The sequence below is a fragment of the Apaloderma vittatum genome, unplaced genomic scaffold, assembly GCF_000703405.1.
Source record: "Apaloderma vittatum isolate BGI_N311 unplaced genomic scaffold, ASM70340v1 scaffold2582, whole genome shotgun sequence".
Classification (NCBI taxonomy): domain Eukaryota; kingdom Metazoa; phylum Chordata; class Aves; order Trogoniformes; family Trogonidae; genus Apaloderma; species Apaloderma vittatum.
In genome coordinates this window covers 2,787-29,421 of record NW_009701730.1, presented here as the reverse complement: position 1 = coordinate 29,421, position 26,635 = coordinate 2,787, and the positions used below count along the sequence as shown (strand labels likewise).

General features: G+C 38.8%; 1 pseudogene; it reads left to right on the top strand.

Annotated features, from left to right (window-relative positions):
- Window positions 1–23,886: 23,886 nt before the first annotated feature.
- LOC104281292 lies at window positions 23,887–25,161 on the top strand (annotated as a pseudogene).
- Window positions 25,162–26,635: the final 1,474 nt, after the last annotated feature.

Below are 26,635 nucleotides of genomic sequence, written 5' to 3'. Positions count from 1 at the left end.
TTTCCCTATAATCTTTTTGCTTTAGCCCATCCTCCTTACTCCCTTCAGCATTCTTCAGTTTTATATTTCTGTTATGGGTGTCTCTCAATTAGACAACTAGAGAATAGTTTTATTAATATCATTGTGGTGGAGGAGGTTGTGGAAACAGGGTGGGTCATCTTGATTTTTGTTTGTACGTCTGCTTTCATAAAAGCAATGGATGAATCCAAAGGCTCAGATGACAAATACCAGCATTAAGTAATTACACTTGAGGAGATACAGCCATGTTTCCTGTTGTTTGAAGTTCATTGCTGTATGCGTATGTTGATGTAATTTTAGTTCAACAAGGAATTTGTAACTGTATTGTATGCAAAAACCTTTTTGACATAATCAGTTTTCTTTTTAGTTGCTATAGTATAGTAATCCTCTGTCTTGAGAGCTCTCTGTTACTGATTTCTGTGATTTCTCTGCATGTAGCTGTTCTTATTCTTTTTCATGTTTGAAAACAGTCTTTTTTGTTAGGGTTTTTCATCTCTGTAGTAGATGCATACCTTCTCAGACCACTTAGCCCCATCTTCTCATCTGTTCAGTTGACAAAGAATTTCCAGATGTTTTCAGTTATAAAGTAGCTTCTTATCATTGAAGTTGTGGTGAATGGAAGTTGTTTGTTTTTGTTGTTTTTTTTAAAAAGCATAAGGTGAAATAGTTCAGAAGGTACTTTGAACAGATGGAAATCTGATATATTTCCAGAGGGACCTGTATAGGTCAACTGCTGAATAACAGGAGTAGAGAAAGCTTAATTACTTTTTTCAAGTTGCTGCTGGAATGGGCTACCGTTTCCACAAAATATTGGATTACTTCCTAAATTCAGATTTAAGAATAGGTAAATATAGTACACCTATGAAATCTGAAAAATCTGTGAAGCTCGTTCAGCCAAATGAGAAATTTATTGAATGCTTTTAGTAACTTTTAGGAAAAAGCAGTGCTTTTCCCCTGTCTTTTTCATGAGAAGTAAAGATTTTATTAGATATGTGTAGGTAGAAAATTATCCTGGGTATTTCTTAGAATGTGCAAGGAAAAATCTGTTGTGTAGTACATAACTGAGAGCATAAAAATACAAATCTGAGACACTACTGTCATCTTTATATGAATCCATCCTGTATCATTGGCATGGAGTAGATAAGTAGTTTTCTACAACTTTCTTCTATGCTTTAATTTAGCCAGTGAATTAGTGTATATTTAGTTATGGGTAAGCTTTGACTTGAAATTAAAATGTAGTAAATTTTTAATTAGGAGAACTGTGCTGTATTTGCTTGTTGTAAAATTTATGACCAAGGGGTAAGTTGATTTTAAAATTATTTCAGGAAATATTTCCTTAGTTTTGTAAATTCTCTTCAGGGGCAGGGAAGAGTGCGTAAGATGAACTATCACTCAAAAAATCAAACTAGATGCAGATGAAGTATGCAAAACATCAAGTGTAAAAATGAAAAGTGTAATGTAAAATGAGAGTAATGATACAGAAAGTTGCTATAAGCAGACTTAGTCCACATTTAATTCTTTAAACACAAATGACAGGAAGTGGGATGATAATTCAGTGCATATTAAGTTCTGTCTTTTCAGTAGCCCCTGTAGAAGAATAACATTGTCCAGCCTTATCAGTGTAAAATTAATAAACTTGTTAAAAGAATCAATAAAATACAAGAATTCCTGTAGCTTGTATTTTACATTTCAGATGTGCTTTAGGCACATGATAGTACATAACTAATTGATCCTATAAAAGAAATAGGAAGGCTGTATTAATAGAGATGAAAAGCAGACACCTATAGGAATTAAAACAGTAAGAAGGGTAGCCAGTAGAGACACAAGTTAACATATATCCCCAGAAGCAGCAAATGAAGATTTTTTCTGGTTAGTCTAGTTCTAGATGTATATTGTTATATATATTTGAATGTTACATTGTGATATGCATGGAATAAAATATACTGTTATTCCAATGCCCTGTATTAGTTTGAATGAAGGGAAAGTGCATGTGTAAAGGTACAAGTGGACGGGGAAGATCAGTCAGATAATCCGTACAGCTCTAAGCAGAAAACTTTTCACGTCTTTTTCCGAGTGGTTTATATTTCACTTGCGAAGCAGCACACAAATTCCACATTGCAGTACACGTCAAGTTGTGGAAACAATTCTTCGTTACCAACTTTCATAGATTGTATACGTATAGAATCTTTTGTTTTCTTTTGTTCGAAAGGTCATGTACCTTCTTTTTAAATTCAGGTTCAAATCCAGAGCATTTTCGGTTTGTAAAACTTACATGTTTTGTATAATGGCATTTTAATGTGGTATATGTAAGCCAGTCCTGTGGCGAGAGCAGAACCCGTGGGTTCCACCGATGCCGTTATCCCTGGGCTGTAGCAGCACTACTGCGTGCTGACGGACCCTGTGGCTTTACGGATCTCGCATTCCTTTCCGTGCGTGGTAGACTTACTGGAAGGGTGGAGGCTGCGCCATCCAGTCCTGATGGGGTGGGGATAGTTTCTTCTGGGGCGCAAGCACTGTAAGCTTGAATCCTTCAGTCCAAGGAAAGTGTTGATGCTCATGTTCTGTGGGCAAGTGCTTTAATTGCTACATTTCTGTGGCTGCTGACATGGTGTTTTTTAAATGAAAGTGGCATTGGCCTCAGTATCTTATGGTGAACTCTGTTTCTGGTATGTGTTTCCACTCTGCTGCCTTGAGTCTGCCAGAATTTAGATGCTGGGACATGTTGGGTGAGAAAGAGGTAAAAATGCTTAGGTAAATATTTGCATGTATTTATATTAGGTGTGCTTGTTTTTAGGAGGCAGAGGAAGAACTAGGTTTTTAAAATGATTAATTCCAAATTACCTAACAAAGAGTTTTACCCACACAGGTGGCTTCATAGGATGAATTCCTATAATATGAAAATGGACACTGCTGTGGATTTTGATCCAATGATTCAGGAATTCCAGTGAGCAATAAAAAGAAGTATAAATTGAATATCTGTAATGATACAGAGCAATAACATACAATTTTCTTTCTTTAGAAAGTCTAGTTTCTAAAGTAAGAGCATTTAATATGTTCTGCCACCCTTCCAGTCCTCCTGTGGTCTTTTGGTCTAAGACTGAAAGCTCACTGGGGCATGGGTGTTATCTCCAATTTATTTGTGTGCCATGCACATTTCAGACCTGCAATAGTCATATAATTATATTCTAGTTTCTAGAAACAATGTTTGCATAAGCATCACTTGAATGCTTTTCTTTGCTATTGATTTTGCATCCCACAACACTTGAAGGAACAAGCCTGACCAACTCCTCCCCTCAAAATCCCCTTCGACTTCCCAACCCCCCCTCCCCGAATTTTGTAGAATGAATAGATTAAAAAATGTTGTGAGCTCCTCCTGCTGGTTCAGCACTAGCAATAGTTACATTTAAAAGCATGCTAATGTAATGTTAAGAGCCTAGCTTATTATGACAAAAGCAGTAGTTAACTCTGCAGCTCCTAGATGGAGTTTCATCTTTAATTCTGTTCTCTAGGCAAATCTCAGCACATTTAATATTCAGTATAACACTCTACTTTGGGATCTCTTGATGCTTTGGCATGGGGAGAAACTATAAGGTCGTTGCTGCTTTGAGTTGCTTTCTTAGCTCTAAATTTCTTTACTGCCTTTTTTTACCCCCCTTTAATTTAATTTTTAAGTAAGCCAGACTATTAATGTTACTTTAATGTAGCTTTTATGGCTTATGAAAAATAATGCTGCTGTAGTGGATAGATGTGTGTCAGCTGTGACTAAATGTTTTGATGTAGTCTTCTCAAAAGATAGACTAGAAGAGCTTTGCTTTGAAATATGTGAAGCAGTTTTAGACACAGCTTCTCAGATGGATCTAATTAGTCTTTCATCCAGACTGGATGTCCGTTTGTTGCAGCTGAATTCTCATTTCATTCACCCATAACTAGAAACACCTCGCTTCAAACATGTTTCTTCAAAGAAAGAAGGGTTTAGGGTTCCATGTTTTACTGCTTTTTGATGTTGGTTTCCCTTTAACTGAGAAGACCTTATGTTTATACAACTGTTATTATTAAGAAAACATAGCTTTGTTCATGAGAGTTCATTTGGTACCAGTATTGGCTATTGGTAGAAGTCTGAGTTCTGTGGAACAGATCTTGCTATATGAGACTAGTGGGGCAGCTGTACGGCTGGCTATTAAGCTCCTTGTAAGGAAAATTTGACTGTGCAAGCAGGAGGTTCTAATAAAACCAGGGAACCTAGGTTGTGGGAGGATGAAAATTAGGATTAGAGGTGCAAATGATCAGGTTTATCAATGAATAGCAGTTCTATTTAATATCTATATGCCATAGTCACCAAAGAGCAATCTTACTCTGTGCTGTTCCCCCTTTAAGGGTACATTTACGTGGCACAGTTTAGGGCAGTGTGAAGGAACCTCTGCTGGCTAACTCAGTTTGGACAGTGCTATGTTAATGCAGCTGTACTGCCCCTGGTTGAACTAACTCGTTTAGAGCTCACACATGCAACTCTATGTGACACTGCATTGGGCCACATCGTGACACCTCTACAACAAAAAATATCGTGAAAACTGCACCCCTAAGTGCCTGGTCAGTGTAATATATCCAGTGAATGATACTCAGTACTCCTAGGGTTGATGCTTAAGGAAGAGAATTGGAAGGAAGGCAAGGGCACAAACGCTCTGCCTGTATTCTCCACTGCTGCTTTGCCATCGTGATGTCCTTTGGACTAAGGAGAGTTAGTTCGCAGAAACCGACTGATGGTGCTGGCTTTACTTTCCTGCTTCCCAGCAGTATAGCTGAGCTGGTTTTGCCTCGGGTGATGGCCATTAACCTCTTCTTTTCCTTCTCAAAGGAAGGGCACACCAGCCCAGCTGCCTTGGATGGTGGCACCCAGGACACACTGATAAGAGTGTGAATGTGATGGTCTGTGAGCATTCTGGCATTAGTGGAACTGGCTGATCTGCAGGGTTGTCTCTCGGGTCCCCATTACTTCTCCACACCAGTTAACTCTAATAAACTTGTGTGTCTTGTAGGAGACTGTCACTGTAATACTTCTTCCAGCCCCTAGCCTCATCCAGTCATTTCCTCCATTTGCCTCTCACCATATCACCCTCCTTTCTTAAATCCTCTGCTTGTCCACAAGCAGCTTCATGTTCCCTGCTCGTCCTGCCAGAAAGCAGAGTCCGCTGTGTAAACAGGTTGGCCAGCCCAGCTGCTGGGTAACAGTGAAGTTGCCCTTGTCTGTCCAACAGCTGAAGGGGTGCCCTCAGTTTTGTTCTCCATGCAGCTCCTTTTTCTCATAAAATTAAAGGGATTTTTAATACATTTGATTAATGCTGGCAGGTCAGTGGTTTTGGAAGTTGAGCCTGTGGTGAGGATTTAGAGGAGGGACTCACAAATAGTGCATTTTGTTAACCTCTGTTTCTTTTCAAGATCAGGCTAACGGTACTGTTGTTGAAAGGGTTAAGAAAGAGAACAAGATTGTTCTGAATGCAGGAGGAGGGAAATTATTTTAAATTATTAAAAATGAATTGCAACACTGTGGCTCATATACAGAATGAAAAAGGAGCCTGATTTAAGTAGTCATAATCTACTGCCAATGGTTTATTTCATTTTCCAGAGAAATTCTGTGGATCTCAAGGACATACAATAAATTGAAATCAACTGGAAACCAAAATAAACCTATAGCTCCATAATTCTAGAATTATTTCAGGTAACATTGTATGCACCAGTCTTCATTTCAAAGGTTCTTGCAGTTCCAAAATCACTTAATGTTTGAGGAATGCCAGATGTCAGGTGTGCATTTTTCAATAGTGTTAACTGTGTGACCAAATGCAGAATCCCTTCACTGTTCAGTGTGTTATATAGGCCAGCTCTGGGCCTTTCCCATGTTTTGTATAGTGATGGGGACTGCTGCCTATAGACCTTTGTTTTGTTTGTTATGGAAATGTAAAGAGAGGCAATGTAGTAGGGGAGGGTAGGAAGAGAAGGGTCAGCCTTGTGGTTAAAGGGGGCTGTGTGCTGACTTCTCTCCCTGCTGCTGCCTTGGAGCTGCTAGCCAAATCTTTGGAACTGTACTTTCTAAATGCAATCAGTCTTATATAGTCTTCGTTTTCCAGGCCTCAAACATTACTCTAGAATCAGTCACAGAAATACTGAATAATTACAGCTGCTGGGGAGATTACTCCTATTGGAATATTTGAAGTTACAGAGCAAAATACTTTGCAGTATCAGGTTTCATGTGCATCATCTATTTAATATGTTCTTTTTAAACTGGAATCTGTTGATGTCTCACCTCCTGGTAGATGATTTGAGATGATAATGTGGTGAAAATAAATAAATGTTTCTCTAATGTGAAAATGCTATGTACTAAGGGAGACATGAAAAATATGATGAAGAAACCAATACTAAGACTTGACTAGTATGCAGTAAGCCTACCTGAACAACTTGGAGACAAGCTTTGTTATCATTCAGTAATGTGCCCACAGCATTTGAATCTGTTTAAAATATGTATAGAAAGGAGGTGAAGCCAGGTAGTGCTTCATATCTTGAAGTTTATCACTTCCTACTATTCACAGTCAAATAAAGTTGTGTCTGAATGCAGCAACTCTACGCATGTATGAGAGAGAACTCTCTATGTTCTTATGTTTTAGTTCTTTTTTCCCCCTCAATTTGCTTTGTAATGTAATGCTGATACTTTGAGTATTTATTAGCTGGGTTAGATCCATTAAAGTCATTGCATGGGCCTCTGCAATGAGCTGAGAGTGTAATTGCTGGTGAGACAACTGCTGTTTGCGCAGCACAGTATTAGCAATGAACAGTAAAGGTTAGGAGCTTGAGTTTTATTCCAGACTGCATTTCTAAAGTGTGGTCAAGCATTCAATGGCTGTGTCTTCTGTGTATTTGCTTCTTTTTGCTCACTGCTACTAATGTGTCATTTTTCAGGTTCTGCCTGTTCTCAGCTTGTCTCTTTGTTCTTGTTTCATTCTTTGGCTTGTCCTAGTTTCTACTCCTCAGACTTCTCACCTGGTCTGTGCTCATTGTCTGGCCAGTCAGTCTCTCCTTCGGACTTCTACATCACTTAACAATCACTCTTGGTTCTCTTCTACAGGAGCTTCTCCCATGTGTGATTCTGTGTGTGGTGTAGCTGTGTCCTGCTCCACAGGCCTCTAGTCTTTCATCCACATATGGGTCCTCATTTCCATTTTCCTTTCCCAGGGCCTCAGCACTGCTTTTCCTTGTCCCATTTCTAATACCGAAGTATTTGTTTCTCTGGTCCTGTTTTTAAAAACACTCACTCCTTAGTTCCTTCTTTTCCTTCTTCTTTGCACAATCAGTGCATTCTTCCATCTCTTCCATTCTCTGAGTTAGGTTTTGTGTATTTCTGTTACCAATTGCATTTTCTGTCTTCGTTTTCAGTCATCTTGCTCCCACATCTTATTTCTTGCTCCAAGTTTTTCTCTCCTTGTTCTGCACCTCCTTCACTGACACTGCCAATCTTTGTTCCAGTCTGCTTTCTCCAGTCACGGGGCCCTCAGTGTCCATTTTTTTATACTCCGGTTTCTTCCTTTGGTGCTCGGACCTAAGGGAAGTAAACATTGAAACCACAGAGGTGACAGTCTGTCATTTCATGTTTTAGGTTTATACTTGACCTGGTATTCTGCAATCCAAAAACACAGTTTCAGCCCCTGGGCTGGTACGTGTTAAATATGAAGGCGTATCTTCGAGAAAGATAGCTGGGAAGTGTGGTCATCTACAGATATCGGTAGAATTTGTTTTCTGAAGTGTGTAGAACTTGTTCAAAGTTATGTGGTTTACAGGAGAATGGTAGAGGTGCATTCCAACAGTTTCACTTCCCAGGCAGATTTTCAAGCCTCTCTTCCAAGTATAAAGATGATGCAGCATTTCACAGAAAAGTCAATAGAGTTTAGTAATGCGGCAAAAATGTATTCTTGTTCGGTGTCAGAAAAATGCTGCACTTTCTATCTGGAATTTCCCCGTTTTTAATTGCTTCTAAATGACTGTTCAGCCTAAATAGAACTTGTCTGATTTGTAAGAAAGTGAAAATATAGTGTGATGATGGGAAGAGTCGAACAGTTTTGCCATCAAGGCTCTTCCCTTCCCCCTCACGCTGTAGCTCCGTGTCCCAGACCCATGCCTTTTGGCGAGCTCTTCCTCTGCTCCTCCCGTGCTCATTCTGTCTTCATTCCAACCTTGTCTTTCTGTTATGGCTGCCCTCTTGTTTCCACCATCTAACCTCTATCAACTGTTTCCTTTATTACTGTAATCTCTGTGTATTTTCACACACTGACCTCTTTGTCACTGTTGCAGCAGCCCAGCTGTTTGATGGCAACAGACTAGTTTGAATGCCTGGTTTCTTCTGTTTTAATTTAATATTTTCTCCTGACTGATAGAAGAGGAGGAAAGTAGTTTAGTGAGAAGGGCCTATGGTTAATCTGGCATCTTTATTTTGGCGATGGTGAGCTTTGTGTGTTGTTAATTTAGAACGAACATACTTTTGAGTAATTTAAGGTCTTTTGTGTTAGTTTTATCATCTAAACTCTCAAAGGAAGTCTACGTTGATGTTGAATCAGTGTAACAGAAACATGACATAGAATCACAGAATCATAAAGGTTGGAAAGGACCTTTAAGATCATCAAGTCCAGCCTACATGGTTGGGTCAGAAATGCATGGTTTAGGTCAGAAATGATCTTTAACGATCATCTAGTTCCAGCCCCTAGCCATGGGCAGGGACATCTTCTCCCAGGCCAGGTTGCTCAAAGCCCCACCCAGTCTGGCCTTGAACACTCAATAGGCACTAAGCAAGACTGAAGACCAGTTTTGTTGTTTAAAGATAACAGCAATAGTGCAGAGGAGGATAGAGATAGGCAGTATATCCAAATTCAGCAAATTTACAATCTGGCCTCCTTTGTTAAGCAGACCAAGAGAAAAACCAGTCGAAATAGGATGCCCTTGAACAACACAGCAGCAACTCTTAAGATAAAGGAGATATAGGACACTCTCTTTTACACAGCTAGTGGATTTTCCTGGCCTTATCAAAGGAAAAATTTCTGAAATAGGAGAGTTAGTAGGAGTGGAGAGGAAGGAGCCAAGAGATGGTCATTGTCAGTCACAATCAATCTGTCTGTCAGTCTACCCAACCAAAAGTCCGTGGTGAGACCACATTGTGTTGGCCCATTATGTGGTCTACATCTGCAATCCAAAGTGAACCAAAGGTGATTTAAAGTTGCTCAGTCTGATCTTGCAGAGTCCTAATACTCATTACTTACCTTACTGGAATTTATGTCATAAATCCCAGTTCACTATATGTGGTTTTACTTTTTAAAAAGTACTTGAAATAACTGAAGTGCTAGATGGCCTTAAAAATGATTTTTTTTTAGGAGGATTTCTGCGTGAGATCTTTAAAATGTGTTCAACAATTCACATCCCCAACAGAAGCTGTTTCAGTAGCTAAGGGTGTGCCCCAGAAAGTTCAACAGTACTAATGCTTTCCAGAATAGGTGGAAAATTATTTTGAAAATGACAATAGGAAGTATGTTCAATGTTACGTACAAGTCTGGCATTTTTCAGTCAATTAGAACTATTAATCTGCTTTGCTAGATCTGCCTAGATCTCTGTGGATATGCACTATGTTTTTTTGTTGGTTTTTTTTTTAATTCTTCAGCTGGAATTTTTTAATGGTCTCCATTAGTTTATCATTTTAGCAAGTTTACTTCTGGTACAGTTAGCTGGAGTGATTAACAGATGAAATGACTTCAGAGTATAAATTCTCATTTGGTCTTCTAGGTTATATTTTATCTCTGTTGTATGCCTTCCTAATTACCAGCATATTTCAGTACTTAAAATTAGAATTTTAGAACATGTATTATTCATCTTCTCCAGATCAGAATTAAAAACAACATGGGCTGACATGTTGTATTATTTCTTCAAAATCTTCTAATGTATTTTCTCTCTCTCATTTAGGCCTAATTACCTCTTTAAAATATTAAATCAAGAATTGCTTTAATCTATGTAACATAGTTCGGTGGATTTTTCAATTAAACTCTCTCTTTTTTCCCCCGCTCCATGTGTGTTAAAACAACACTAGCCTGTGTTGTATTTGAACTGGAACATAGTGGTCCAGCTGGGAACCTGTATCAGTGGTGTCTGTCGTTGGTGCCAGTACTGAAGAGAGCTCAAGGCAAATTTTGGCATTTGGTCTTATCCCTAAGAAATGTCTGAAGAATAAATGAAAAGCACAGGTAACTTTGGGAACAATAAGATTTAGATACAGCTTGATGACTTGGGATAATCTCTGTGTATATCTTAGTGTGTTAAATCTTTTTCCTGTTAAGTAATGGCATTAAAAAAACAATCTGTGCAAAGCACGTAGAAGATTAATTAACATTGGAAAGAAAAGAGATGTCTGAGCCTTTCACCTGTAAGGTCCCCTTTATCTCCAGCTGGGTTCGTGAACCTTTAATGCTATTTGTCATCTTCCCCAACACGTATCTTGATACTTTTTTCCACATGGCTCTTTATGCTTAGAATGACTCCTATAATGACAATACCATGTATTATTAGTCTGTTATTGTCTCCCACTGAAGGCTTTAAATATTTGTTTGACTTAAGCAAAAAAAGTAAAGAAATTTTCTCTTAACTGGTGTACACTTCCTGTTAGAAACAATTAATTTAATAGAGCATTAACAAAGGTGATATGTCTATTCCCAAGTTTGAAGACATTGTAAATACAGAGTTAAGGCCTATGTATTATGATGCTTTTCATAAAACTGTTATTTACAGAGAGGATGTTCCTTATTTTTTGCTAAAGCAAATGCACACAAGGAGGGTTCTACATTTTTGGCTCAGTTGAGCGTGGTGCTGATAATGCCAAGGTCACGCATTTCATCCCCGTTTGGTCCCCATGGTTGCCTGATCTAGTTGAGGGACGTCCCTGCCCACGACAAGGAGGGTGGATTAAATGATCTCTAAGGTCTCTTCCAGCCTAGGCCATTCTATGATTCTACATGTAGCTTTGTTATAGCTCCTATGAAAGTATCTGTCCTGGCTTGCACCGTTTGATTTGAAGGAATGAAATGGATTATGTAGACAAGGACTCTTTTAATTAATGGTTTTCTTATGTGATGTTCAGTAGGACATGATGGAACTGTCTGGCTTCTTTTAAATATTAAGTAATTTAGACTTTTACAAGAAAGGAATAGCAGGGATCATTCTATTTGTGCTTATATGGTACACTGATGCTTTCTGTATGATTTTTACATAGATTTTCACACTCATAATTTTATCTTTAAATGTTTTGTATATATGTTTAATTGTATGCTTCTGTAAATATATCCATCCTATTTAATAATATTTTAGAACATTGAAAAATCATAGCCTTATTACTCTTTCTTAGTATCTCAAATCTCAATCAGGGAGAACTGTGATTTTTTTGCATTCTTTTCTTTTTTCTTTCTCTGACTTCACCCTCTGGCCTTTCTAAGGAAATATGGCTTGTGTAAGCAATCTCTTGGGTTTAGATAACCTTGAGCTTCAGGGCTGTTAGGACTTCTGCCCTGAGTGGGATGCTGTCCTTTAACTTATATGGAAACCGTATCATTAGCACAGTTCACTGTGGAAAACCAGGGTTTTTTTTCTCTTTGTTCCAGTGTAAGGCATATGTTTAAAATAGTAGGGATAATCTCCATTTTGATTGCTTGTATCCAAGGCTAAGAAATAATTGTTGGACGAATAGTGGTGGTTGAAATATGTCTTAATTTAAAATAAGTGATTTTTGCAACACTAGGGATAAGGCAAAATTTTTTTTACTGACAATTTAAATATCAAATCTAACACAAATAGCTTATTAGGTTCATGGAAAGATCTAAAATTCTTGTGCTGTTACTGAAACTTTGGTATGTGCAACTTGATAATTTTGTTATCCATTTTACTAGAAATCGAAGATTAGTGATTTTAATTGCATGAGAAAATATTTAAGTGTTCTTTTACTTTGTCATTGATTGCTAATTGGTACAAGGATTCTGATGATACCAGAGTCTTCCTCTTCACTGAGAAAACTACTGATTGTCTGACAGTTGTTACTTCAAGCATCAGAAACCTACTTGCCTTGTAGGAAAAGCCTCCCCAAGGTTTTCCTCCACAGAAACAAATGTTTTTTCCCCAAAGTGCTTCAGCATGCAAAGTCTTGTAGGAACTGTGCAATTCTGTATCAAAAAGTATATGCAAAGCCTACCTTATTTAAAGCTGCCGGAGTTCCCCTCTGTTTTTTGGTTATCCTCAGATTACTGAGTGACAATGAAAGGTCCATTATATTTTTAGACTGATGGTAAGTAGTGTACTTCACTATCTCCATGCCAAGGATGGGATCCATCCTCAGCACTGAAAGAGCCCTTGTGGTGTCCGTCTGTCTGTACATTACTCTGCACGTATAAAAGCAAAGCCCCTGTTGAGTGTGAGGAGAACATTGTATTCGACACCCACTACTCTGGTCTGATTTGAGTCCAAGGAGCAGGAAGATATAAGTTCTGTCAGAGGAAGCGTAAGTTGAAATCGCCTCCTTTTCCTCTTCCAACTTTCTTAATAATGAGGGCATTGGAAATCCTTTTTGTATTCTAGGGCTGAATTTGTAACTTTTTAGGTTAGGGAGCCTAGTGGCAGGCAGCCCTACACAAGAGAGCATGGTTCACGCAGGATCGGAAACCCTGGTTTGGGTTGAGGGATACCTGACTCTTATTATCAAGTCTCAGAAATATTTTTTTGAGAAAAGCATGCTCTTGACGTGATCAACGACACAGTAGCATCTGTGTAAATGGCACAGTTATGTCATTTCAAGAAAGGACAAACAGTACCTGCTTGTAGAGATAAATCGTTTTCTGTGAACTGTTCACACCAGAAACAGCAGATATCCCAGTCAAATGGACTCTGCACTGAGAAGCTGGATTAAGAGGACTGGTGGAACAGTGTTGTGGCCACATTCAGGAAAATCTTAAGCCTTTGGAAGCTTGTCAAGGGAGAGAGTGCTTTGTTTCCAGGGATGCAGAGGGCTGGCAGACTCTGCTGCAGTGGTATTGTAACTGTGAAAGTTACTGTAAGCATTTACTGTCAAAATGAATCATTGTTTTTCTAACAGGAGATCCAGGAATAATTTTCTTTCTAACAGGAGAGCCAGTAAAAATTTACTCTTTGACAGTAAGGGCACTGTCTTTTATTATCTCTGTAATTCTGACAACAACTTTTAGGACTAACAAATATTTTTGCCCAAAACTGCTGCCGTAGTTTTGTGACTGCCTAAACTTGAAGTGCAACTAACCTGTTATAGCTTATGTCCCATTAGGTACCTCTTGATGCAAGGCTCAGTTCAACAGTGTTTGGCTGTGCAGGTCGTACAAAAGTAAACAATATTTTTAGGACTATAATAAAGCAGGATGCACACAAGGAAAAAAAACACCACCACCACTAAATAGGTGTGTGGTTTGACATGTAAAGTGTGGAATTACATAAAAGGATTGATCAGTTCCAAGTAGTTTTTGTTTCCAAACATGTCAAAGTCCTTTCTGTATAACATAATAATAAGGAGGATTTTGCAAGTCTGAGGTTTATTAGCTCAGCTAACGCCTTCAGCAAGAGTATAGATACAGAATATGCCTATACTGAAAGTATATTCTGTTTTCATCACTTATAAGACAGTTCTGCTGTCTTTTGTCTGGAAACAAAATGTGTGAAGGATCAAAAATCAGTGCATACCTGATATGACATGTAATATTAATGTATATATTGTGATATTTTTCCCCCCTCTAAGTAGCAAGTAGCGTAATGGCTTGGTATCTTGAAAGAATTAGAGAATTTGAAAAGAGAGATCCCTCTTTGTTTTACATTAGCTGGCTGTGCAGAGGAAAAAATGCATGAAATTTTTTCATTGTGAGGTGGCTCAGATTCTTTGTATCAGAAAATATTGATGCCGGAGGCCTCACTCTTAATGGCATCAAAGCAAGTTCAACCTGAACAATCCCCACTAAATGCACAGGATGATATTCCCATATTCCTATGGAGAGATATGCAAAGCTATGGAATGATCAAATGTTGTAATTATTAAAAAACAGAAGACTTGTAAATTTAATCGGTTAGAGCATGGTGCTGATGACACCCAGATTGTGGGTTCGATCCCCGTTCGGTCCCCATGTGTTGCCTGATCTAGTTGAGAGGGGTCCCTGCCCGTGACAGGGAGGTTGGATTAAATGATCTCTAAGGTTCCTTCCAGCCTAGGCCATTCTGTGATTCTATGGTAATAGAATAACTGGCAGCTTCTTGGGTAGAAAATTTGTCAAGCTCCAGGGATTTTGAGAGTTTCTTTTCATTAATCATATAATTCTGATTATTCATTTTTCCCAGTCCTACTTGCCATTGCTATCATTAGACACCACCTTTGTTGTGGTTATAACAAGGAAACTCCTCACAGTGAAGATCAATGCACAGCCAGGTAATTACACTTTATATGTATGTTAACAAGCTTTGATTATTATTTTAGTCAATAGGTGCTGTAATGCAAAGTAGAGACTTTCCTTAAATTTAAAAAAAAAATCTCAGATTTTAAACTATCTCTGGAAAAAGTGGAGATCATTTATTGTAGAGAACAGGAGTTAACAGTAAACCCAGATGAAGGGTGTTGTAGCACATGGGATCTGTCGTTGCAGAACGAGCTTGTCTGAATGATTTCATAGAATGATTATTCAGGTACGTGCCAAAAAAATGTCAAGACTGATGAGAAAATCAATATGTGAAATATATCTGGTTTACTTTATTGTATCATGGTTTTGTAGTTATAAAAATTCAGCATTAGAATTTTAGCATTTCATTATGTGCTTAGGGCTTTGACAGCTGGTCTGGTTGACTGTTCTTTATATTTTGACCTTTCCTAGATACTTCATCTGTGAACTGTCAAAGGTGTGTCTGCATGTCAGTCTTCATAGCCAGCAGTCATGACTATGATTGCTTTGGAAATTGGTGTAGCTAGGTAGGCAGAAAAGTTTTTTTCCTGGGTATTTTCAAGAGCAGAAAACCCAGGCTTTTTTTGTTAGCTGCAGTTGTCTGTGATGAAGGATTTTTACTGTTATTGTTTCTTAATAATCAATAAGCTCAGGGGTACTTAAGTTTTCCATTCTGCTGTCTACTGACAAGACAGACAGACATTGTTTCATTTACTCGTTACAAAATTACCCTCTTCTGCTTCTCCAGTCCTTCCCCAAAACTTTTCTGTTAAGAATGACTGCAAAATGCTGAGCCAGAGATGAAGCAGCAGGCGTGCTGCGGCCAGTGTTTATTGTACGGAATGGTCTTGTACAGGTGGACACGAAGTGTTTATGTTATGGGGAGAGCTTAATTTGTGGATTTGGAGAGGTGATGGGTAGGGCCGAGTGCAAAGGCTCTGTTTTCCTGAAAATAACACTAGTGGGTAAAAGAAAAGGTGAGGAGACCTAAAACCTGCATTTTGGAACTTTTTCCTTTAGTTAAGTATTTTTCAGCTTTCCTTAAAGAAGGAGAGTGTGATTTCTCCAGTCAGTAGTTTGGGCAGAGGGAGAGTGGTTGATCTTAGTTCTCTAAATTTGTCCAGTATCCCCTGAATCTTAGGTAACCGTGTGATGATAAACACAACAAAAGATTCGCATTACATACCGAAGAACAAGCCTAGGTATGTAGGAGAGCTCAGCGTTGTAAGCAGTTGAGATGTTGATCTTTAATTCCTGGAGTGCCTTCATTAAAATCCAAGATTAACTGTCAATGTATCTGAAAGACTTCAGGTGCTTTTTTTTTTTTTTTTTCTTCCTTGGCAGTAAAACTGCACAGAGTACTCGGCACATGCCTGGAGTTTCCAGTATCTTTCATGAGCTGAAGCGTTGGCATGTTTTTTGCTGCTGACACACGATGGATTGGGTGTTTCTGCACCTGCCTCCCTTGAAGGTGACCCACGGGCCCTGCCACCGACAGGCTGACAAGCACTACTAGCGTGGAGTTCAGCACGAGAGCTAGCAAACCCTCTCCCTTCTGCTGGCCTCGTGTAGTGGGGAGCAATTAAAGCCCTTCTTTTGTTGAAGCTCTGCTGGTGCAGCGAGGAATAAAACATTCACGAGGTCAGAGACCGAATGCCTGAGGAGGAACGTAGTTGCAGGCCGGCCGTGGGGCCGCGAGGCTGGAAGAAAGGAAGCCTCGGCCCTGGCTTCTACTTCTGGGACCACTCAGAGATTTTATCCAGTGACTGATTTTGACACAACTGAGTAAACACAAAATTTAGCTTAGGTTATATGGCCTTGCAGTAAGTGAAGTACAGTATGCTAAGTTTTAAGAATTACCTGAACTAAATGCCTTTTTTTTTCTTTTTTAAATATAGCATCTATTTAAAATATAACCTATGGTTTATATCTGTTAAAATCAGCTGCTCCACTTCTTGCAGTTTTTCTGATTCTAAAAGGACTATCCTTTCTGCAGGGGGATGAATAATGTAGGTTAACTTGTTTCTGTGGGCATTTATTACAGCCACACAGAACAGTTCCTGGAGAGGTTTTCTATTTCTTATTTAGCAGCAGTGAAAATCGCAATTATTCTATTTACTTGGCTTGCCACTATGGCAGAGAGTAATTCTTTGGACTGTGAGGAGGAAATGTTTGTTTTCTCCGATTGCTCTTTGCATATGCTACTCAAATTATAATTAAATCTGAATATTTACCGATAAAGTAGAGCATTTTTCATGTTCAGTTAAATTGATTTTTAAGATCCAAGATAGAGACATAAGCAACCCATCTTGTGTTTTGTATAATGCTATTCATTATACAGAACTAATAGACAGAGCAGTGAATCAATAAAATATCACTGTGCACGTCAGATGAACATTATGGCTGTAAATTCTTCATCAGGAAGAATCTGTAGGGGAAAAAAGGAAACAAAAAGCTAGATCAAAAGCGATGTGGGGAATTAATGTGGAGAAGATGAAAGGGAGGGAAACGAACAATAGAGTTGATGTAAGTGGAGGATTAAGTAAAGCAGAAGCAATCATTTTTTATGGGACAGATAAAAAGAAATTGAGAATAATTGTTATAGGAGGTGCAAATAGTGGCAAGTTGAAAATTACATGTATTTAATGGCCGTATGAAAACTAGGGCTTGTCCATGATTTGTGCTATCATTCATTTCCAAGAAGTCGCTTCCTAATAGCTCTTGTTGTATCATGTGCTGTTCTATCAATGACATTCACAAAACCTTATTGGATTCTTTTAGAAGTTAAAATACCATGCGAGCATCATTTAACATTGCTTAGCTCTGGATAACAATTTTATTTAAAATATTTGAAGCTAACCAAATCTTCCATTCACATCTGCTTGAACCTTTGCACATGCAATGCTGGGTTAACTAGCTTGCTTAAAGGAGTGTTTACAGACACAGTTCATTACTTGGTACAGCTGGTAACGTGCAGAGGGAAGCTCTTCAACTTTGAAAGTTCCTAAAATACACAACAAGCCAAAATTATTGTTAGGGCAAAATCATATCTGTTTTTAAGCACACTGAATGCTGTTAATAGTGTCTTAGGATAAAGCAAGCCTGTCTTCCAAAACTGTGTATAAGGCTGACGTGCGGCTCCGATCTGAGGGGTGCTTCAGGAAGGATCAGGGCTGGGGTGTTACTGTGTTTCCTGGCTGTCCTTTGCTGCATCCAACCTCACACAGAGGGTATAAAGGAGCCCAGACTCTGGCTTTCAGATCTCGGGGTCATCCCAACCTCTCACAGAGCAGCAGTGCTGCAAATTATCTATCTACTTGTGCTTGGGAAAGACGGTGGGAAGAAAACGTGAAGGGATGGTGCTACCTTCTTTTGTGAGTCTTTATCCCACAGCTAGTCGGAGCAGCCCTGACCAGGGCTCACCAAGCCCTCACCAGGTGGAGGTGATGTTTGTTCCCAAGGAAAGTCTCTTGTTCTTTGGCTTAAAAGATTCTTCCTGACTCCTTGTAATTTTTCTTCTTAATTCTATCCTGTTACACCAGTCAAAAGCTATGATGGGCACACCTGTAGGAGATTCCCAAATCGTTATTCCTGCCTGTCCTCTATTTGCCAAACTCTACCTGTAAACCAAAACATTAAGCATGGTAGTGTCGAGAGGGAAGCAAGTGGAATGGTGTGGTATTATGTAGACGTGTCGCTAACAATTTGAACGTTGAGCCTTTCAGCTTTTTGCTGTTTTTCGTAACAGTAAGTTCAAATCCACCTTCGGTCCTTGTTGCTCTTTCTGTGCTGTCCTCAATTCATTGTGAATAATGAGGCCTTGAATTGTGGATACATGATTGTACCAGGCTCTTTATAGACCTCTCTCTACCGATTACGGAATGTTTGATTTTTCGTGTGTGAAGTTGGCTTTGTTAGCATGATTTTCTACCTAGGGCCCCTATATAGACAGGGACTATGATTTCCGTGCTCTGAGATCACATCCCTTGCCTTTTTGACTTGGGGTTACATTAGCTACTTTTGCTTTTAATTGAATCCCAAATTAATTTTTCATTTGCTGATGTTTTAACTTTACTAGGGGTTTTCCCCAATGTTTCTTACTTGCTTTTGGAATGTTTTTTAAAAACATTGTTCAGCTTTTAAACACTTTGGTCTACATCTTCATTTTTCATTTTGCTTACTTTTGCCCTGATTCTATATTACATTTCCTATTGATATACTTAGATAGAACCTCTCTTAAGCTCTTTTAAAACATTAGAAAAGTCTTAACTTTTTTGTTTTGATTTTGCTGTTTCATTGACTACCTCCTAAATTCTCCATGTGAGCTGCATTGATTCTTTGGATTTTATTGCTGAAAGCCCTGGTTGTGGAGTTATATTTTCTCATTTCCTGAATTAAAGCTTGTACTGAGCAAAATCTTTAATGTGATCTTGTGTCTTGTACCTTCCAGTCTCTGTTATGCTTCCAACTACTTCTTACTGTTATATTGTCAAAATTAAATCTTGGATATTTGTGAGAGAGAATGAATCTTACACTTCTTAAAAGAAATTAAGAAGATCAGCTAACGGATCCCCCATATCATGTAATTGGAGGTAAACTCTAATTGTTTCTGCACCATATGCGTACACTGTCTTTTTAGTTTCTGGTCAAATGATTTGGACTGACTTACTGCTTTAAGAGCAGGGATGCCCCTGGCAGAGAGTAGAACAGGAGCAGAATTAGATCAGAGGCATTGCATTCCTTGCACTGAGCTCTTCTATTCTCCCATGTCTTACGAGAAGGAGGAATTTCTCTTACAGAGATTTTCCTCTTCTTTGACCTCTGGCTGGAGCATCTCTCTGTGCTGGTGAGAGGACCATTTAAAATGACCGGGACAGTGGAATCTTTATAGGAGTGTAAGAGGGTCCACATCTACTATGTGGAATGTTTTCTGCAATGAATGTTAGACAGAGTCTAGCTGGGTTTAGTGGGCTCAGGAATTGGGCCCTTGTTTAAAAGTGTTAGGGAACAGAAAGAAAAATGTTAGTATCTGCAGGGACTACAAGGGCTTTCAGTATGGAAGTGTTACAATCCACAGGTAAACTTCCTGCATTTTTCTGTCTTTGTAATTTCTCTGATGTTTTGTGGCTGCACTGGAGAATATGAAGTGATGGCTGTTAGACTGAAAGATTGTATCTTGTAAGTTTTTAGAAACAGGTGGTAGCAAAACTAGATGCAGAAATGTTAGTGGAGTTTCTGAAAGGTCTCAAAATGTGTTTAGAGATAGAACCACAGTACAATTCTATGAAGAATAAGCCTTTTGTGGCAAAACCTTCAAAAAAGTTTCCTGTTGTATTTAAATCAGCAAAGGTGATAGAAACTGTGGTGTCAAGATGCCCCTTTTGTTCCTTCCAGAGAAGCAGATTGTGATTTTTTTTGTATTCTCTGTGTGTTTTCTCCTAATCTAGTATCTAACTGATACCTAATTTATATCTCCAGAATTTCAGTGTTGTAGTAAATAATGTAAAATAGAAGTAAATAAAGTGTAGTAAATGATGTGTAGTGATTGCATGTTTTGTTTAAGACAGTGTAAAGCTTAATTCTATTCTTGTTGACAACTGTTAAAAGATGTCCATCTCTAATTAGCCCAAAGTCTGAGTATTTATAGGTGTTTAAAATAAAGAGATTGTTTAGCAGGTGCTGACTGCATTTTTGTAGTTTTGTAATCATTTAATGAGATTTCTCTGTTGAGGAAATTATCTTTGTTTAATGCTAAAGGATGTAGGTAATCTGTCTCTAATGCCAAATTATTTCAGGGCGTGCACTTCACTTTTTCCTCTACATTTACGTAGATTGGAAAACTGAATGTTCCAAACAACTTGTGGAACAATTTCCATATTGACTTTTATGTGCTAAAAATGTAATTAAGATTGTCAACCCCAAACATAAAAAAGAACTTGAATTTAATTTATATGGTGTTTTTGAGGGAAAAAATTGTTTCTTATTTAACTGGCTCTGTTAGCACGGTGAATTTGAGTTTACACTGCTAAAAGTCGGTAGCAAGCCACTGTCACCCATTTAAATGTTAGTAGCTGGAACCATGAGGAAATACTGAATTCAAAGAGGTGTCTATTCACAGACAGTACTTTTATGCTTTTTGAGTGAATTCATGGTAATCAGTTTGTTAACATAAACAATGCAATCCCATTAACTGCTAAGGTAAATAGCATTAGATGTAAACATCTTTTTTACATTGCTACATGACTTGATTTGTTCCACTTATGGAAACGCTTCAAAACTTTTTAGCATTTCCTCTTTTGTGTAAGTGGGTTATGACTCTTGTGGTATCTCATCTTCTTCCTGCTGTGTCAGCTTTGCATCCTTATCCCTTGTGCACTGGTCTGTGCTCTTCCCTTTTCTGTTTATCACTGACACCTCTGGAGTGGTGACTTTCTTACTGCTTTTTCTGAACATATTTTAAAGCTAGAGAAGAAGTTTCTAAAGAAGGAATATGCCTACTATTACTCCTGGTAATTCCTAACAGTTCTTTCTTCACTGCAAAGTTCCCAGTGTGCTTTGATAAAAATAAATGATGTTGTCTTGATGCTGGTTAGACATGCACAAGAGAAGTGATTCAAGTGTAGCTGGGGAGCAAGGAATGGTGGAGAGGATTTGGGAGCATCTGAGGATGTTATTGCTTCTGACTAGCTTCTTGAAAGTCACCAGTTAAAACACATGCTTTGATGTTAAATTTATTAAACTTGTAAACTAACCAAACAGTGGGCATAGGTTTACATGTATTTTTTTATTGCATGTAGTCTCCTCTTCCTCCAGCTTATTTTTGTTTCAAAAATGAAGGTGGCTTTTTTAATCTTCTGTCTGTAAGAGAGAAGTCTCTCCTGCAATCACTTTTTCTTCTTACACATGGGAAACCATATAGCTAGTCCCGCTGTTAGAATTTTCCTTAGTCCAGTGGGCTGATACAGCATAAGAAATGTTCCCTTTGGCTATTTGAAGGGCATACGTTGGATTGCAGATGATATCAAAATAGGTTTGGTTGTAAAATGAATCGGGTTTGATTCTATGATACGTTTATTGTCCTGAAGCATCAGGGACAGTTTGTTGAAGATATGCAACAGCACATATTTGCATGTAAAGCCTGTAGTTGAAGTGATGAATAACCTTGGGCTGGAGATATCCCAAGGACTAGTGCTGACCTGTTGTGACAGCTGAGAGCAGCAGGTTGGAACTGCTGGATGAAATCCATACCTGGTTGCCCACTGTACTTTCTTCTTGCCACTACACAATGTCAAATCAAAGACATTTTTTGTTTTTGTTTTTAACTATTGCTTATTCTAGCTTTTCACTAATTTGAAGAGAAGATAGCCTTGCTGCCATAGTACCACAATGGGAAAAGTAATTGAAATTGGTGGCAGACTCTGTCCAGTATGAGCATCCACCCTACATAACTAGGCTGAGGTAGAGTAGGGCTTCCAAATATAGTAAAGTAATGCTTTTCTTTCTCATTAGTCATTTTGGAGCCTGCTGATTTTGTTGGATCTCCGCATCAAGTTGTAAATGGTGTGTGAAATAAAACACTTCTCAGTTGATGGATATGGTCCTCTTGATTTCAAATGCTCTTCAAATTGCTGTGGTATGCTTTGTTTAGACCAGACATGGAACTCTACCTAATACATAATTCTCAGTTTCGAAAGGAGATAAAAAGAAGACCAGTAGGAACTAATTCTTATTTTTTTTGGGGGGATGTGTCTGCCTGTCCTTTTTTTTAAAAAAAAGATTCTTACAAAAGTAATCTTGCTAATTTATATTCTTTGATGATATTTTTCCAATATCCCAGTGATACTAGGAGTTCTACGATAGCCAGTATTAATTCCTGTCCCAATTAAGAAAACAAAAATTAGAGACCTGAGTTATGTATGACTTGTCAGCAGCACATTGGCAGTCAAGGCAGAAATTAATTAATTTGTGACTCTAAGCTTGAGATCCAGCTTCTGGTGATACAGTCATTCTAAAAAAAAATAAATTTGTTCTTATCTTGTGTATCTCTATTGCATAAGTCCACTAAATGATTATGTGTATTAGATGAATGCTTAAAAAAACCCCTATTCCATAATGTGTTGTCAAAAGTGGTAGTAAGAGTTTTAGTCTGTTGTGTTTTGTAGTGGTACGTGGTATGATAATGTCATTACACGTTCTGAGAATTTTTACTGTCATGTGGGATGGGGCATGGAGATGATTCCTGTGTGACTCTGAAGGGAAAGAATGGGAACTCCATAGCTGAATGGTGTTTAGGAATCAGGCTTGCTTAGTGATTTCAGTATATAGGCATGAATCATGACTCAAAAGCTACTAGAACAGCAGTGTCTAACCTAGCACTGTGTATTTTAACAATCTATTTTTAACTGCTAGCATAATGCTCTTAATGACCTAGGCTCTGTGATCAGTAACTATGCTAGACCCCTTATCAAGCTAGAAAATGAGAATATCCTCAACACATTATTCTATCAGCCGAGGAAAGTTGGAGTGCAATGCAATGCTGAAAGTGCTCTGTATGCACATGATAGTAATAATACTGTTTTCCAGCCATCTAGGAGCAGTATCTGTAGCCAGGCTGGAGCGTATTTAGCTGGGCAGAGGCAGGACGTTTGTCTCAGCAGAGCAACTAGAAAAGGAGAGCAAATCATGTTCTTGTTTCTTCTCTTCCCCACTGCTCCTATAACAAGAGACACCCATATTCCCCAAACCAGCTGTGCTTTCTGTGTCTGAACTGTTGCCAGCAAATGCCAATGGTTTTTCATAGCTGATTTATTTTCTTGTATTTAAAAGGTTGTGGGGTTTTTTAATTGTAGCAGGCTTAGGCAAGTTACAAATACAAGATGTCATCTTAGTAATGATTCCACAAAGTAAACTGAAGTAGTAAAACAAAGTGTTTGCCACAGTGGAGTGTTTTTGTTGCATGCAGCAACCTCTACTTGGTTTTACAGAGAGGATCACTCCACTAGTGAACGCTTGAAGGAAGCCCTTGGTGATTAGAGGTAAAGAAGGTCATCACTTCTCTCTCTTGTTTTGTTTTGATTCTGTTGTTGTCAAGCAGAGGAGCCGATGCCTGTTGTGTGCTCCTCTCCTTGGTCTCTAGGCTGGCATGCTCCCATTTCCAAAGTGAGATACACCAAAAGCAGCTAATGTTAATTTGCATCTATAAGTGCTACTTTAAAGAAAAGGGAGGTGATTTGAATGCGTGCACATGTGTTTGCTTTATTCTAGTGGTTACAGGCTATTTGCTCTTCTTGTGATTAAGCACTGCCCGTTCTGTGAATGTGCTTAATACTTTAAAAACTTGAAAGAAATGATGGCACCCCACACAATGTCAAAATGTGCATTTGAAGTAAAAGCCCAGCAATTCAGATCTTCTGGTCTTGTTCATAGCAGGTAAAAGGCTGCCTTGATGACACTTAGAGCAAATGAATTTCTCTCCTGCAGTCATGCACTGAATATATCGCTTGATCTAGTTTGGTACAAAAGAACATGATCTATAAATAGTTAACAGAGCTTTCTTCAGGACAAGTGATCTATAGAGTGGAACTCTCTCTTGGGGTCTTTTAAAAAAAGTAAGTGCTGATATGAACAAAAGAAAAGTTTGTTTAAAAAAGGGGGAAAAAAAAGAGGCCTTTTTAATGAGATTGAAACTCACATACTTTAACTTCCTTTTGAAAGCATCTGGCCAACCACTTCAAAAGTCCAAAAAGGTAACCCTACCAGTCACTTGAAAAGAAGAAGAAAAAAGGTCAGTCTCTTAATCTGATGTGAATGTATTGTCAATAACTACAAACTGAAAATGCAAGCCGAAACAACTGATTAATTTGAATCAAAGAATTTACTGTCATATAAGCATAAGCAAATTCAGTTTTTATTTGAAAGCCACTTTTTTGAGCTTAAAGGAGCTTCTTATCTTTATGATGTTTTTGTGAGTTTGTTGATACCCTGCACTCTTGGCCACAGAGTCTCTCTGTCCTATTTGCTCTTTCATACACTTTTTGACATCTCATCTTGCAGGTTTCTAGACCATTGCTAATAGTGATAAGCAAAACTTCTAAGAGACTTTAGTGTGCTAAAAGAGGCATCCATCTACCGAGTTCCTTCATTTATTCTCAGAATAAAGCACAAAAACTAGTTATCTATGGAAACAAAGGGAAGAAATCTCTCTTTAATGTTTTCCACTTTGGTTCTTTTTTTCATTGTGATGAGACCAGTCATCTTGATAGTGGAGTCAATCTGGGGTTCCCTGAAAGAGACTTTATGACCTGTGCATTTAAAATTGGTGTTTTAGTGGCAGTGTTACATGCAGGCCAGGGTGGTGGTGGCAAGGGGACAGGTGCATGTTGCCAGTGCGAATGTTAATCCCATTAACGTCTTCAGATAAGTGTTAGTGTGTGTATGCACCACAGCTAGCACAAGGACCAGCACCAGTCTGAAAATATGACTGGGCAGAGACTGTGAGTGCTTGAGGGCCAGAAGAGCCCTTCACCAGAGTGAGAAGACCATCTATGTTTATGGATTTGCCATAGGTTTTGGGAGAGCAAATCATTCTGTGCCTACAGAGGAACTGAAAACCAGGTATCTAGACTATGAAATTACTTGAGCAGGTGGAAGCTACTGACTTGATCAATTAAAAAAAAAAAGAAAATAGCATGGTGGGAATATGGGAGTATGTTACAGATTACCTGATCTAGGTGAGGACTTGGACTAAGACTTCTTTAAACAACTGGAGGAAATCTCTGTGTCACAGAACGTGGTCCTCATAGGGAACCCTGTCATATTCTGGAACGGCGGCATAGTGGATGCAAGGAGGAAGATTTCTGAAGGGTGTTTGGAATAACTGATTGATACTGGTACTGGATGAGTGAACTGGTGTTCACACAGCCAGATCTGCTCTTCACTATAAAAGAACAACTGCTTGAAGACGTGATAATCCATGACAGCCCTGTCCGTGGCGACCATGAAATAAATGGTTGGCTTTCAGGATCTTAAAGGGAGTGAGGAACAAGTCTAGCAGACCCCATTCTTCAGGCCAGTGAACTTCAGCTTATTCTCTGTTTCTTTAAGCAGTCATGGATTTTTCTGTAGGAGGCAGCTCTGAAGAGCAAAAGGGCTCAGAAAAGCTGACAGGTCTTTTAGGGATAGCATCCTCTGAATGCAAGAGTACTCAGGAAAATAAGCACTTTTGTCAGGAAAAGCTTTGTTAAGGACAGGTATAATGGCAGAGCTCCAATGTAAAAAGGCAGCGTTTGAGAGGTGGAAGCAGGAACAGGATACAAAGAAGGAATTTAGAAAAATTATCCAGGCATAGAGAGTTGGTAGCAGAAAAGCCAAAGCTTACCTTGACAGTTGCAAGGAATGTTAGGAGCAGCAAGATCTTCTACAACTATTTTAGTAATAAAAAGCTGAAAAGGAGAAATGCAGCATCAACAAAGGGCTCACAAGTGATTTGATAATAGCAGACATGGATCTGCTGATGTCTTTGCTTCAATCTGCACCAGCAAGGTCTCCCAGATCTCTGTTATTAGTGAAAGAGTTCAGGAAAGAGCATGATGCAGATCAAGTCAGTCATTTGGAGAGTTCCTACATATGGAAATTGATATGACCAGACAGACAGCATCCGGGGATGCCAAGAGAACTGACATGGTACCAAGACTGCACTCTACTTTTGAAAGGTCGTGAAGGTTCTTCATTACAGAAGAGCAAATATTGCACCCGCTTTCAGAAAAGGCCGAAAGCAAACTCATTGGGGCCGGTTAGCTCAGTGGTTTGAGCGCGGTGCTGGCAACAATGACCAACACCAAGGTCGTGGGTTCGATTCCCGCTCGGTTCCCATGTGTTGCCTGGTCTAGTCGAGAGGTGGCGTCCCTGCCCATAACAGGGAGGTTGGACTAGATGATCTCTAAGGTCCCTTCCAGCCTAGGCCATTCTATGAGTCTGTGATTCTGGGCACATAAAGAAGGTGATGGGGAGCAGTCAGCATGAGTTTACTGAGGGCTGATCAACCTGACGGCCTTCTGTGATAAATTAACAGGATTTGTGGACTAGGAGAGGGCAGTGAATGTCATTTACCTTGA